We start from the raw sequence: 16,658 nt of genomic DNA, 5'->3' as shown, positions 1-16,658 counted from the left end.
TAAGTCTCCAACTTTCGGAAACAAAATTATTCACTCTTCTGATTAAAAATTTTACTTAATTTTTTTTTTAACATGATCTTCTATTTGTTTATGTTGAAACTATTTATTTCGAAAATTTGTATATCATTTGTGTGAGCGTTCAGCGGAATAGAAACGCTTTTTGTGTACCATACTTCAAAGCTGTCGATTGCCCACCAGCTGCAGGCACATTGCCATTCATTCATGAAATTGATTTTATAGTTAAAATAAAATAGTATTTTCTTCTAATATTACGTATAAATGTTGTGCATTTTTATGGCAAATTCGCAAACAAGAGTAAACAGGTAAATAGAAAATGCCGAATAAATTCATTAAACGATTTCTTGTGGTTTGCTGAAACTGAATTTGTTTCGTTGATCATTTGGATAAAGTTGCCAGCAGATGTCATAGATAGACTACAGTTTCTTTTGGTAACAACTTTCGGCTGTTTTAAGCATCTTTTATGGAAAACATGTGCCTATGAAAAGGAAACGGATGCACAAGTTTACATTAAATGCTGAATCTTACAGTTAACAGCCATTATATTAGGCTCAATAGTATTTTTGTGAAATTCTTTTATATATACATATATACTTTTATTGAAATGTGTTTACGTCTACGTGCACCATATATGAATAGTGACCTCATTTCTTCTGAATGGCCTGATGGCCACCCATTAAACGGAAATTCATTTCGTTCTACAAATGCTTGTTCGAATTATATATAATATGAGAACAGATTTTTATTGGATTTGATTTATTTGTATTTACTTTCAAGTGTTAATTGGCTGTTCACACATTAAGTTTGGTGTTAATGTTTTAAGCAGCTGGGAAATTAGATGAAATACGTTTATAAAAAAGATTCCTTAAAGAACTTGATTTTGATCTGTCAGTTTGTATGATAAATATTGTGCAGTCGAAAAAGTCTTTTCGTTTTTCTAATCAAACTTCCACTTATTACATTACATTACATTACATTTATAAATAAATAAGCAAATATATACCATTTTGGTCGACCAATTTTTGCCATTTTTTCGCTAGAGACATTATTCCATCAGTGTAAAACTTTCATCTGTGTAAATCGATAGCAAATTTCTTGATTATTTTCACTCATTTTTGAACAGCTGAAATTTTTTTTCAACTTCTTCGAATTTAATTTCACCTTTCCAGTACTATATGGTATGACACAATGTGATTGGTAGCACTGGAGATATACGACTGCAACGAGATTTATTGACAAAATACGAAAAGACTTTTTCGACTATCCAATATATAAGTTATAGTAGCCCAATCACAATAGTTTTTTCAAAGATTGCACTGACGTCTCATGCAATAATTCATAAATAAGCTTCTTGAGAATATCTATGCGAATAATATAGTTTATATAAACATAACTTGATTACAATCGCTCAGTTTGCAAAATTGCCATATGCTAATGTGGTCCGATATCGGCGGTTCCGACAAATGAGCAGCTGCTTTTAGAGAAAAGGACGTGTGCAAAATTTTAGATCGATATCTCAAAAACTCAGGGACTGGTTCACTGACTATAGACAAACGGATGGACAGACTTACAAAAGGACTCAGCTCGTCAATAAATCTTGGTAGTCTAGTTCTTCACAAGTAATTTGTTTGAGCAGCGATATGGTGAACTGTTCTTTTATTTTATTTTCTCCGGAAAGTGCTGAGCTCAGCCCACAGTCCGTACAGGGAGGTTCAAAGCTGACTAAAAGCTTATGGGTTTTCTGCATTTAGAGACTCAACTGAAGACGTTCCACTCGAATTATATTTATATGTATATCTTTATTTGCATAAATATTTTACTTAACCATTCGAATATCATCTAATCCTGCCATTATTGAATAGTTTTCGGTCTCGATGAAGTGTGCACAAACATGCTGAGCTCCATATGTCTGCAAATATTCTCTCCAATTTGGTTAGTGTATTTTCTGTATTCGACACCAATCCACTTAAAGTAGCTCCCAATTATAATTCTGCTGACTAAATTCGTGTTTAATATCTGTCAATGTCAGCCGTAATTTGCAGGTGTGTGCCTAAATAGAGCACGGATTACATACCACATGCATAGGTGTGTGTGTATGTGCGTGCGGAGTGGGTGCGCTTTAGAAGCTAAGCAATTCCAAAGATTAGCACGTACAAATGTCAATATTTGTTATAGACGATGCGTGACACTCCTGACACATCCGACATGTGCACATTTTCAACACTTTTCATGTGTATGTACATATGTATATGTATGCGGGGGCCATACACATCTGCCTGATGAAAGTGCCAATTGTCGCATTTATTTACTTTGCGTTAATTGGAGATGAAAATTCGTTCAAAAGTGAAACGACATTGGGTGCGAGTAGCTAAGAGCTGCTTGAAGCTCATAATTAATATTTGCACATTAAGGGATCATTGAACAAAAGGTTGAATTAGCTTAACATAGACGCTGGCTGAGCTGCAAACAGCTGCTATTAACTATGCTGAAAGTAAATAAAAAATTTTAGATGAGCATTTGAAGGTAAATTAAAGTCGCCACTCCATCTAGTATGCCTTTCGTTGGCGTTTTGAGAAGCCTGCACACGTTTCACTTGTGTCATTACCATTTTTTGCCAAAGCTTCTAGATATGTATGCCGAAAAGTGATTGGACCGAGCATGATATAAAGCAACAGTCATTGGCTTAAATCAAGCGCTTGTCTGTACATTGTCATTCTAAAGTATTTTGTAATTTTTTTCCAATTAATCAAATTGCCGGCTCTTCTGCTGTTGGGCATTTCGGCATTCATTTTTATTGTGACTTAAGGATTACAGAGGCACGTGCGCTGCAACAATGGCTCTTCGCATACAATGAACCCTTGAAAGGTGCTATTGTGGAAAATCTATGAGGGATGCAATGAAAGGTAGACAAATCGACTTCAAAACCACTAGTTCATGCTTTATTGATATTTGCTGAAAGACAGGCAAGGCAAAGCCATAAATAAAGTAAATTAAATAAACAACATACATTGTGGTAAATAAGCACGTGGAAATTGTAATTAAATTTCCCCAAAAAATCTTAAAAAAATGTATTTTGATAAATAGGTAAGACTGTCCTTAATTATGGTACTGTGCCAAATATGAGTGCGATCTGTCAACCAGTTTGTTTACAACAGCTGCTTAAGTCAATACACCTCAGTAGTGCGTTGCGATTTTCACAATGGATAAAAATATCCAACAAAGAATTCGCCTCAAATTTCGTATTTCTAACCAAAGTTTGTGTGCGGAATTATTGTGTATGTTAGAAAAGGCTTACATGAATCCATTTTATCAAAAACACAAGCCTACGAGAGGTTTAGAGTCTTCAAAGATGGTCGAGAGATCGTTGAAGTCATGGCTCGACCTTCGACCTCTTCAACTGATGAAAATAGTAAGAAAGTGAAGGGCATAGTGCATGAAAATCGTCAGGCAGGTGTTAGAGAGTTTGAAAAGTGAGCTCAAAATCTCTGGCGAGTACGCTCGTATGCTTTTAGTGGAGGTTTTGGGTATGAAACGCGTTTTTGCAAGGCTCATCGCGATAAAGTTGAATTTCTTTTTCAAAAAGAGCATCGTAAACAGGTCTCCGCTGGGAATTAATTAGAAGGCGACAGAGTAATTATCCACAAATAATTAAATATTTTGAGTTTTATTTGCAATTTCCGGGTACTTTTTTACATATAATTTATAGTACAATTTACAATAAATATACTGATATATCATATTAATTTATCTTAAGAGAAGCTTTGTCCAGTCTGAGGCAATTATATATGATTAATCCACCTCTAAGATTATTTTCCATTGGTCTTGCCAGCAATTCCAACATTTTCATCTAGAATCTTGCTGCCAGATATCTCACCCATTCCTCCTCGTTATACATATGTCTATGTATGTATTTTCTAAGTCCGAAAACTCGATTTAATTGTGAATAGGCTTATAATATACAATCTTCATGCATTGGTTAATTCCAACAGCAGATGTCCTGATCAGCAAATAACTTCGCTTACCTTACTTTTTTCTGTGCTTGATACCAGGTGTATTTTCTTGATTTATCGGCTAGTTTTATTGTAAATAATCGTGTCTAAAGTCAATACTTGCTTGCTTGGTTATTTTGATTTACAGCCAGCCTCCTTCAGTTTGGCACTCCTTTGCTCGCTGCATTTTAGCTCTGCTTACTGTCTGTTGTTGAGTTTGCTAAATTTATGAACAACTAACTAGTCAATTTCATCAAAGTGGTATTGCCCCTTCCCGGGTTTTCCTCATTTCATTGTTTCAGTTTTATGTAATTATACCACGTGTTTGTTCGAGTGGTCACTTCCGTTGGCTAGTTCCTACACTAACGCTAAATAAGGATATCATATTAGTGTAAAATCCAATTATGTGCAACATGTGATATTTGCTATTGCCAGATTTGCATATGCTCGCCTAGGCATTCGATACTTGTTGGACTTAATTAGTACAAGTTTTAGGCCTGAAGGCAGGTAATAACCAAATATAGGGATGCTGATATGTGCAAATATAATTAGCATATTGTCTCTTTTATACTTGTATGTGCATGAATGTGTGGAAGCCGATTATACTCCTGAAATCCGTTGATTGACATTGCAATTTTGGTTTAATTTATTGGAAATGAATGGAAGATTTGTTTCATGTTCCAATTATTCTCCAAGTAAGTAATAAGTAGTTTTCAAATTATTTGTTTCATAAAGAGTTGATTGACATAAATGATGAGATGAATTACTTACATGATCACGAATTCTTTACTCTTTAAAATGACGCACGAATAATTGTGTGATTTTTTTAAGCAGATATTTCCCATACTACATGATATATCTCTCTCCTCTTAAAATATTACTTACCAACTTTAGGTTTATAAATTCAAACTAATTTCAATAAAATAGCCACCGAGCTGAAGAAAATTTAAAATTGACAGGCAACGGTTACAATAGACTATACGATTTTAGTTTTTTACGGCTCTCTCTAATAAGCTGGTGCTAAACACATTTTTTTAATAGAAATGTGATGAATTGACGTCAGATACGTTTGCAATGCCAATTGTCAACGCACTTTAATTGAGCTAACTTTGAAATAATTAACCGAAAACTGTTATTAACGGTAAACTGCGTATTTTGCTTTAACTACTACGTTGTCAAAGATTCAATGAATCGGCAGACCGAAGAAAGGTCAAAGGCCGACAAATGTGCGACAAAATTTGGTCGGTTATTATAAAAACTTTTCCAATTACCCCCAATAATTGTTGTGCTCGCATATAAGTGCTAAAGAAAAAAGGCAATAGGTGAACGACTCAATGACCATCAATAACAAATCCAAATTAATTAGCAACAACAAACTGCTTCTCACACAAATTAGCGAAGTTCATCAAACTGAAAACAACAGCTTTTAGTAAGTTATGTGGCTTGGTTTCTCTAATGGTTTATAAAGATGGCAATGTGGTGAAAAGTAGTAACGAACTGCTTGTAATTATGCCTACCAGATTATTTTTCGTATTGAAAACGTAAACTTGAATTTATTTACAGGCATTTTAGCTATGTCCGTCTGCCTGTATATATGCGAACTAGTCCTTCAGTTTTTAAGAAACAGATGTGAAATTCTCTCGCTCGTCCTATAATAACTAAGAAGCTGCTCAATTGTGGGAGCCGCAGATATCAGGTCACTATAGCATACAGCTGCCATACAAACTGGGCTGTCAATATCTGTTCTCTGATGGAATATCTTGTATTTGTGAATAGTGTTATAACTTATGCAACATAATTTACAGATTTTTCCTGTTTTTATGACGTTTTGATTTAAAGTTGGTCGCCAGAAATTCTTGCATTGAGTCCCCTTCTTCTGCTAAGGTCCTTCTTTTGCTGTTGTTCGTAGATGAAGAATGTTTTTCTCTACTCGCTACTTAAAAGAGTTTATTCAGATTTCGTCATAGACCTATTCGCCGGATATCTTCAGACTTGAACATACAAGAATAATGTAATGATTTTAGCTTTTTGTATGTTCGCTCGTCTTCTTATAGAGTTATCCGAACTTTATAAGTTATTTCGAAAAGAAACAAGAAAAAACGTTAACTTCGGCTGCATCGAAACTAATATGCATATCCTTCACAGGTGCCTTTCTTTTAGTAACTTATGTCCAGTTTGTATGGAAGCTATGTGCTATAGTAATCCGATCTGAACAATTTTTTCGGAGATTATATTATTACCTTAAGCAGTAATCCATGCCAAATTTCGTGAAGATACTTGATTCCGCTCGTTCGGTTTGCATGGCAGCAATATGCTATAGTGAGCCGATCTGAACAATTTCTTCCGATATTACAATATTTCTATGAACAATAACTCATACGAAATTCCATGAAGATATATCGTCAAATGAGGAAGTTTCCCATGCAAGCATTTGATTCCGATCATTCAGTTTGTATGGCAGCTATATGCTTTAGTGGTCCGATATCAGCAGTTGTATATATATAGACAGAAGGACAGACAGACAGACAGACTGACAGACAGACGGGCATGGCTAAATCGACCCCTCTCAACATACTGATCATTTACATATATACTTTATCGGGTCTCCCACGCTTCCTTCTGGGTGTTACAAACTTCGCGACAAACTTTATGTACCAGTTCAGGGTATAAAAAGGTTCGATATTGGTGTTACCATTTCTTCCTAATTGGAAAATATTAAGTATAATTAAGTAAGCTTTCAAAATTCGGAGTTATTTTTAACAATCTTTTATTTTAGCAAGCACATTTATGCTCGATAGTTGACGGCAGGGTCTTTAATATTTCTTTGTTTAAAATTTTGTTACATTTTGATGAGGGTCATTCGTCACCTAAAAGCCGAGAATTATTACCATGATGCTTCATTTTGTCAAGGGCTGCAAGAAAGCGTGGATGCATAAATATCGAAAAAGCAATAGTAACCCTTAAAGCAAATATAAAGGCGAGCGATTGTAGGGAGAGTTAAAAAAATGTTGAGGTGAGGCCATCCGCCATTAATATTGGTATTGTTTTCGGGAAAAATATTCTAAAAGCAATCAACTACCTTTTTATAAAACAGGTGTACAAAAAACAAATTAAGTCAAATTCGATGCTGCAAAACACCAACAATAAACAAATTGGAAGCAATTAAGATTAAGCTGCAACACTCTTTAACTCAATGACGTTTTTTACAGGCACAAAGCAAACAAAGCAGCGAAAGGCACATAAAGCGAAAGTTATTTGTGCCATTTCTTTTTGTTTTTTGCATCTCTTTACACAATTTTTGTAAGTATATAAAATATACATGTACAAGCATGCATACATTTCTTTAAGACCAGTGAATTTTTTCGAACAAATTACGAAAGTTATCAGCCAGCAGCAACTAAAAGTGCCCTAACCCATCAGCCGACAGCTGCGCTTTGAAATTCTCTTCTCCCTTAAAGGCGTGTTTTACCTGCGCCTGTATGTGGTAGGTGGCAGATAGGCTTCCTTTGTTAAATAATGAGACAATAACAACCGCGCCAACATTACTGCCAGCAACCACAGCCAACACTCCGCTTCAACGCCAACACAGCTTTCATTCCTCCTGGGCAACGGCTTGCTATTGTTCGTTGATAATTTGAATATACATATGTATATGCGTATGCATGTATATACATGTGTACTTGTTGGTGTTGTCACAGTGACTTGGTTACCTTTTGTTCAGCAAACAAAATAATCGTGTCTTTTAAGGCTTTCAAGCCACAGCGCCTGCTTTACTGGAGGGCAACGCTTTAGAAGTGTGTGAAAGGCAGAATTATAGGTTAGCAATTCTTATTTAAATTTTTTCTTCACAACCGCTGAAGTCGAATTTTGCGTTTAATGGAGATCTGCTGCTCGCATTTGCCAGGATGACAACAAGCAAAGCTTTTGTAATAAAAATTAGTGTGGCTTACAAATATATACATCTATTTAAAATTAAACAAATAAACATTGTTTAACTAAAGACTTTTTTGTTACTCAGTTTTGCGCAATTTGCATTTATATTGTTCATGAAATCTAAAGGTGTGCGCGCTTAAAGTACTTTCGTTTTTGTGCGTGACTCCGGTACCAGAGTAGTGCGAGAATGAAGAACCGAACTTTGTATTCATTTTCATGCACGGCACTCTGATTGGTTTCAAATGCATCAGATCTACCTTTTCAAACAGTGCAAAATGGTTTTATTATTTATTAGAAGGTCAGTTGTAATAAATAGTTTTTTCATGCCTGCGGAAATATTTACATATGTGGCAAATATTTATGAGTTTAATGTACATATGTTTGTACAAATTTTGCAAAAAAAAGCAGTAAAAATTATAATTTTCTAACTAAAATAAAACTAACACAAAAATAATCATTTCATTTAGATTTCTGATTCCGATTCTGATCTGATTTTCTTTTAAATTAAAGTCAAATTATATTCCGGTATATGAGTATGTGATCCATTAGCAATGTCAGGAAATTGCACATGCGAAAAACTCCGCTAGATGTCCCTTGTGCTCATTGACATAAAAAAAGGTAATTTCATGTATTAGAAGTTATTTATCAATGCCAATATAGTTCGAAATTTAATTTATTTGTCTTGCAGTACAGCGCTTTAAATAGAGAATGCACAACTAACTGTTAAGTATAACTATGTAAATAAATTGTCGAATATTAAGCGAATCTTATCAGAAGCTTTTAAACATGGTGCCCAGAGCATTTTGCTTTAAAATTGTAAAAGCTTAGAGTTATGAACTGAAAGTTATATGGTGTGTTTCAAGATAGGCTAAGACAAATCTTAAAAGGCATATGCCTACATAGCTTTAAGCTCTGGTGGTAACATTATTTTAAAAGCTTAGGGGACTTGCTTTCGTAACTTTTTAAGTATGGTGAAAAGCCATATTACACGACGTTCTATTAATATTGGATTGAAAAATGAATATCAAAATGTATAGGTGGAAAAATTTTACCAACAATTTTTATTATTTTCTTAATGTGTTTTTACGAATTATTGTTAAACTGAAAGTGCTTCGTTTAAGAAAATTTCACAAATGTATATTTTAAAATATTTTATACTTTTCAGATTTAATTATGAACTTGGACATCAACTTTCATTTTGCAGACGGTTAATGTGAGCCAGTCTTCATATAATGTTACTTGTTACAGTGTTACGTACACGCCTAGGTGCCAATGTTTACAGTAATTTTATTTTAAAAATTTTAAAATTTCAATTTATGCCGAAAATTTCAAAGAATTAGTTCAATTAATTGAGCTCAGAACAAAAAAATGTTTATTATACATATGTTTATGCTTTAATCAGTTACCAAACATCCGTTATAATACTATTTAATTTCAGTTAATAAGTAAACATTCGACTAGAGAAGCATATAAATGTGAACTGTTCAGTAAAAGGCTACATTACCGCCGACTTCAGTACCAGTCGCCAAGAGCGCAATCTACAAGTTGAATTAAACTCATGTGCTTCGCTTTACGAACGCAGGATGTGGCAATTTAGCTATGAGACAACTGAAAATTGGTTTCTAACTGGATTATATGAAAACAGCAATGTGTTAAACTCATTAATACTCATATGTATACTTCTCTAAGTATGCATCTTGGCAATTCCAGCTCGTGTATGTAATAGAGTTAACATACACACACACAAACAAGGCGTAACGGATGAAAGAGCCGCCAGCGGTTAAGCTTATTTAATGGCTTTTGAGCGTTTGAGGTGATGACAAACTGTCAATTAGGTAGTTGTCGAGCATTTGTGTATTTGTAGCCGGATGTCAGTTGAACTCGTGGAACAATTTTGCAGTCATTGGGTTAACGAGTGGTTGTTTCACTTCATAAGTCAAAAGACAACTTATTCTGCTTGCCAGTGTAACGGTAGTAAATCGTTCAAAGCTATGGTATAAATAAAATCGGGCGAAAATTTCACTTTTGGTTATAAAAAGACAACTTTTCCGCAGCTTTTTTTAATATAATTTTCATGCTTTTATAAGCATAAAAAGCTGACTTTATATAATAATTTATTGCTACAATTTTCGAGCATTCCTGAAAATTTTCGTAGTAAATAGAACTATTTTGTCATTTTTAAACTTAGAAGACCTTTAGGCCAGAATAAAAATAGAATAAAATTGGTGATAATCTTGATTTATCGAATTTCAATATTATAAGAGGCGGAAATTTATTTATCTATTTTTTTTGTTTGTATATTTGATTTGAGATGAAATAAAAACTTTATTAGTTGATTAGCTATAATTTTATATAACTTTCATTTCAACACTTACTCCCTACTTTCACACCAATGAGTTAGCAGTTCAAAAATATAATAATTTTTAACGAAAAAATGGAAAATCATCGGTCTACCATAGTAAATCACATTTCTTTTGCCAAAATGCATTTTTTATTCAACACAGTTATCTTCAAAGGTAATACACTGATTATAGCTACCCTTCAGCTCTTCGATACAATTTTTGTAGCACGATTTGTCCTTTGTTTCAATATAAGACCTCAAATTCTGCGATCAACTTTTCATTCAACGAACATTTCTTCACAGCGACAACTCTTTTGAGATTACGAAACAGGAAATAGTTTGAAGAATACCGCTGGATGCTGGAGCAATTAGAAGCTCAATATATGGGGTTTTGCCATCGTTTTCACTGATTTGTGACACGGTGTCTTGGTGAAAAGGCATTTTCTTTCTCTTCGAATGCAGCCGTTTTGTCGGCGATGTCATCCTTCAAGCGGTCCAATAACGCTATGTATTTGACACCGTTGATGGTCTTTATATAAAAATTATTCCATGCGCTTTCCAAAATGGAGACACCAAAACCTTGCCCGCCGACATTTGTGTCTTTCCACTACTTGGAGCGAGTTAATCGTGTGTAGTATACTCCGATGTCTGTCGATTAGACTTCGGGATGAGTAATTTTTCATCAGTGTCACATATCGATACAAAAACTTGAGTTTATTTCGCTTCCAATCATCGGCTCGTCGTTGTTTTTGGTGAAAAGTGAGCTCGCGCAGACATGGAGCTTTCTGATATCTAAATATTCCTGAAAGATTTGATGTGCACGTTCAGTTGATATTTTTAGAGTGCCTGCTATCTCGAACAACTTCATTTAACGGCCATCCAAAATTATTTTGTGGACCTTGTTGATGTCTAAACCCAGTATACCAGTCCTTGATTACTGATTTTCCTGCGGTAGTGTACGGAAACCCGTCATCCAGAAAAGTATTTGCTTCGACTATATTTTTGTAATCCAAAAGCAATATATTATCAACACGCAAAATTTCTTTTTATCCACTTTTTTCGCAATAACAAAAACTGATTCACCTAAAATTATATATGGTAATTCACAAACATATTGATATCATCGGCCTCAACACCCGCGCCGTTAGTTCTGCTTTCTCCAGGTTGGACAAGGAAGCAAAGGAAATGGGTTTGGCAGTGAACGAGGGCAAAACGAAATATCTCCTGTCATCAAACAAACAGTCGTCGCACTCGCGACTTGGCACTCACGTCACTGTTGACAGTCATATCTTTGAAGTTGTAGATAATTTCGTCTATCTTGGAACCAGCGTAAACACCACCAACAATGTCAGCCTAGAAACCCAATGTAGAATAACTCTTGCCAACAGGTGCTACTTCGGACTGAGTAGGCAATTGAGAAGCAAAGTCCTCTCTCTACAAACAAAAACCAGGCTCTATAAGTCACTCATTATTACCGTCCTGCTATATGGTGCAGAGGCCTGGACGATGACAACAACTGATGAGTCGACGTTGCGAGTTTTCGAGAGAAAAGTTCTGCGAAAGATTTATGGTCCTTTGCGCATTGGCCACGGCGAATATCGCATTCGATGGAACGTTGTGCTGTACGAGACGTACGACGACATTGACATAGTTCAGCGAATTAAAAGACAGCTGCTACGTTGGCTAGGTCATGTTGTCCGGATGGACGAAAACACTCCAGCTCCGAAAGTATTCGACGCAGTACCCGCCGGGGGAAGCAGAGGAAGAGGAAGACCTCCACTCCGTTGGAAGGTCCAAGTGGAGAAGGACCTGGCTTCGCTTGGAATATTCAATTGGCGCCACGTAGCCTAAAGAAGAAACGACTGGCGCGCGGTTGTTAACTCGGCTATAATCGCGTAAGCGGTGTCTACGTCAATTAAGAAGAAGAAGAATTCACAAACTAATGATCTGACGGTTCTCAAATTTATACGCGCGTCTTTTGGAGGTTAGGGTTAACTACAAATTATATAGCTTTATAGGCCGGAGACTTCCCAATGACCCGTTATATTTGGATTTGTTTGCTATTTTGTTTGGTTAATTGGTGAGTTCATAAGGGAGGCGGCCACATTTAGGCCGTCTTTAAGTACCTAGTGCTTCCAAGTGGTCACTAAGTTAAGCCTCATCCAGCAGCTCAGCAGATTTGGTAAAAAAGAATTGATTTTCTCCACTCCAGCTGCACAAATCAAACCACTTCTTTGGTGATATACATCTGTGCTATACATTGAAATATTATATAACAAATTAATGAACTTTTCTCTAACATGCGAACTTCCAACTTTTTGATACCAAATGTGCAGTACGAATTGTCACTTGCTTTAGGGAACGTTCCAACATGACGATAAATTCAAAAATAATCTCCAATTACGCAAAACGGCCTAGCAAATAAGCGACCACTGTTTGCTGGCTCGAAAAAAATTATCAGCAATCAACATTTTCGAAATTACAGCACTTGATAAGCGGCAGCAGTCAGACGAACAGTGAAATAAATACATATCTAGCGCAGTCACAACACCTCAAACTAACTTTGAAACGGCAACTGTGAGGCACAGCAGTAGCAGCAATAATGCGCGCGAAATCAAAGTTACAAACAGCAACACGAATATGCGAAAAAGCCTAAAGGACAGAGTCAGCAGTTCGCTCAATCTGCCTCAGCATTGCAATTGTTATTGTTATTATTGTTATGCTTCTTCTCCATTAGCTTGTTTAGTAATTCTTGCACTTCTACTCTTCTGCTAAGCAAATTGTGGATGAAAACAAAAATCAGCTGATTACAATGGAGCATACCAATGGCCCTCTGTGTATTTATTTGCCAAACAATAACAAAATCACGCTGCTAAACACAACTGCACACAGACATATACACACATAAATATGTTGTTGGCGAGAGTGCTATCGACTACAAAAACAACAATACTGTTGAACTCTCACTTTTGCGCTGCGCTTCAGTGAAAGTAGTGAAAGCTCTCTGTGTGTGAGCGCAAAAGCACAGGAGGTGCGAAGCTCTACTCCAACATGCTTGTGGAACTTATTTCGGCTCCGCCATATAAATGAAGTGCCTAACATTCGTGCGTTTTCAATTCAGTTCCCGAGTTAATTTCATAGCGTCCGGTTGCCTACGCGGAGGTGACAACGTGCACCCAAAGGAATTTTTGCTTTCAGCAGACAAGCAGACAAGCTGGCAATTTGTGAATTTGTTTTTGCAAAAATTTCTATTTTGTTGTTTGTTTGGAAGCACTGTACACACCCCTGTGTACACACGCCCTGTAAGCGGGCTTAACAAAATTCCATAGTGCAAAAGTGCTAACGCGGCGGTTTCATAGTGAATTTGAATTTTGTAGTGTTTGAGCAAAACGAAAGGAAAATAAATAAAACGAGCAGATTGTGCGGCGCAGCAATATAGATTGCTTACAAATCACTATTATTGTGTGTGTATGTGTGTGTGTGTTTTTAAGGCGCTAATCGGCGTAGGAACGCCGCAAAACCTGCTGGCGGTGTGTTTGTGCCAGTGCGCTGTGTGTATTGCGGGGCGTATACGCAACATTGCGTGCTGTGTAGGCGCAGCTACAATCAGAGTAACGTGTGAATTCGCTGACGGATGCGTGCTAACTGCGTCCAAATTTAAATAATATACTACACATTTGCCGTAAGAGATGAGCGTTGATTTCAATTGCCTGTTACATAGTACTCGTATTACCAAGGAATTTGTGGATTAAAAAGTAGTTTAAAAGGAATGCTATCGCACTAAACTATTGCTGTGCTTCACTGAGGAGCAGAAAAGGTAATTCGTGGTAATTCGTTAAAAATTAAAAAAAAAGTTAAAAGAGGCAAATAAGGCTTTGCATACAATCGAAATTTGCCTTAAGATTGCTTTGTGCGAATAATCGCAATTTTGGAATAATATCCCTCATAAGCTTTTACACAGCATATATGTATGTATATTGTTGACTTCTGTTAGGTTTTACCCTTTATTTTTAAACTGCCTTTAATTTTTTACAGCCTAATGGCACTTTAATATTTGTGCTTCAACAATGGCTTAATAAGTCTCAATTGGCCTGAGTTCTGAGCAAGACGGACATTCGTCAACATCTCGCGCCGATAGTGGAAGATGTCGTTCCACACAGCTCAATACTTTTCTAGCCGTAATAGAAGATTCAAATCCCTGTTTTCTACCTCTTCTGTGCCCTTTCTTCGCAAAGACAAAGAGTGAGGATTTTTCCATTTTTAGTTTTCAGCTATGAGACCTGGTTGGATTTCCAAGTTTTTTGTGCAAATGCCAATTCACGAATGTGGGACTTCATTACAGACAAGTTTTACGCTAACTATACTTCTGTAAAAATGATGATGCAGTAATGCGGAAAATATGGCAGGTTTTCGGTATAAGCTTGAATATTGAATTTACCGTTATAAATTTTCAAGCTACGCGTATTTCTATGCGAACATTTTTTTCGTGCGCATACCTTAGAATAGTCATTGCTTATATCTCATTGTCTGATTAGTAGCCATCTGTCTATTAAGTTCTTGTTGACTTAACCAAAACTCCTTCTCTCTGTACAGAACCTATTTTTAAGCAGAGCTTAATTGACAGACTGCTGCTAACCAGACATTTAGAAAACGGTCCTCATAGTGTTATTCTTCCAAAGCCTCAGGAAACTTTTATATTTTACTTAACCTTCCATGGCGACCAATTTATATTTTGGTACTCAAAAAGTATATTGACGATATTTGTTAAAATGACCTGGAACTACAACGTCAAACTTTGCAAGTATCGTACGTATATTTGCGAAGCCTGCAGGATACTTACTATCGCTCACATTTTCAAAAAAAGGTGCTTAAGTTTACGGTCAGATTTGTTTTAACATGGATTTGGATTGGTTATATTATACCGAACCCTGGAAATAATTTACCGCTGATGCTGTCTAGCGGTGTCTAATTAAGCAGCACTCCAAAGGTGTAGGCAAGTTGATATAAATTTTAATCGTTAGGAGTTTGTTTGTAATTTTTTTCATGTATCTCTAATGGTAACCGATATAGAGGTTAGATTTAAAATTATAAGTGAGTGAAAAGTATAGAGAAGTGAAAATCTCGTGATTTCGAAAACAACGAGTCTTTATTGTTTCATTTTGTTTAGCATCATGGACATGAACTCAAGAGAATTTTTTTCCGATACCAACCATAGCGATTAGATATATATGAGGTGTTATAACCTATCAGAATTAACGGTTCAAATTGAACTTAGTAAAAGACGAAGTACTTAAAGCATTTAATACAAATATGTAGAAAATTTTTTTTTGAGAAATTTTTGAAATTTGTTGTTTAAAACACATTGTGATAGTTAAACAGATATGAAACCATGAATTTCAAAAATTTATTGAAAGGGATACTTTCTGAGAATCTTACAAGCCAGGAAATTCACATAAAAAGAAGATGTGACCTCTTCAGCATCTGTTTCCCATTGAGAGTAAGTAGAAATTTTAATTGTATGTAATTATCAGTCGGTTTATGTAATGAAGAAATATGAGGCAAAGTAAGCCTATAAATCAAAATACAACAGTAATTTGGAAGCAGTTTAAATTTAATGTCAGTAGAAAGCAAATGGGAAACAGAGAAAATATAAAAGCTGCAAAAAATCTACTCAAACATAATTTTGTTTAAGCTAAGGTTGTACATACAAATTTTAGTATTTTTAATTTAATAACTTTAGCCTCTCGAATGAGATTTCAAACATTTTTTCAAGATTTTTATGTCTACAAAAGTCAAAAATGTTTGAAAAACTTAAATTGAATTAAATTAATGCTGACTACACACTAAATTTATTGGGTATAAGAGCAAAATCAAACAAAAAACACAATAAGATTAAACGCAAGGTTATAAAAACTAAAATCTAACAGTATGCAATTGCGTTCTTTGGCCTTTCAACACAGATATACTATGTAGTATACATGCATACATATGTATACGTGTTTGTCTGCATGAGTTTGTATGCATAAACTAAATAGCTGTCATGCCACCAATGTCAATGCAAATATTGTAGTGGCGCTCTTGCGGTTGCTCAACTCGGTTACTTAAGTAATTCAATTACCAAAGCTAAGTATACGTTGGTGCCGCTGTGCAAAAACAGCGGGCCGTCGGGCAGTCGGGCAGTCAACCGAACGGACACTCTGACAGGCAGCAGAGGCGAACCGCACAGGAGCATGGTGACCGTATGAGAATATTGTACCAAGTGAATGTGTTGGCGGACTGACCAAAATGGGAAATTCATGCAAATGCCAAATATCATAGCAATATTGGAATTAATAAAGCATACACTAAGGCGCACAGACTAAAAGGCAGCTAATTAT

General features: G+C 35.6%; 1 protein-coding gene across 1 annotated transcript in view; it reads left to right on the top strand.

Moving 5' to 3' along the window:
• Positions 1-13,726: 13,726 nt before the first annotated feature.
• Positions 13,727-16,658, top strand: part of LOC120780223 — a 94,094-nt gene continuing 91,162 nt past the window's right edge. Inside the window, exon 1 of the mRNA XM_040112478.1 lies at positions 13,727-14,098. The gene's annotated coding sequence lies outside the window, so the exon portion shown is untranslated. The remainder of the gene's footprint in view (positions 14,099-16,658) is intronic.

This window comes from Bactrocera tryoni, chromosome 1, assembly GCF_016617805.1.
Source record: "Bactrocera tryoni isolate S06 chromosome 1, CSIRO_BtryS06_freeze2, whole genome shotgun sequence".
Classification (NCBI taxonomy): domain Eukaryota; kingdom Metazoa; phylum Arthropoda; class Insecta; order Diptera; family Tephritidae; genus Bactrocera; species Bactrocera tryoni.
This window is presented reverse-complemented; position numbering and strand designations above follow the sequence as displayed.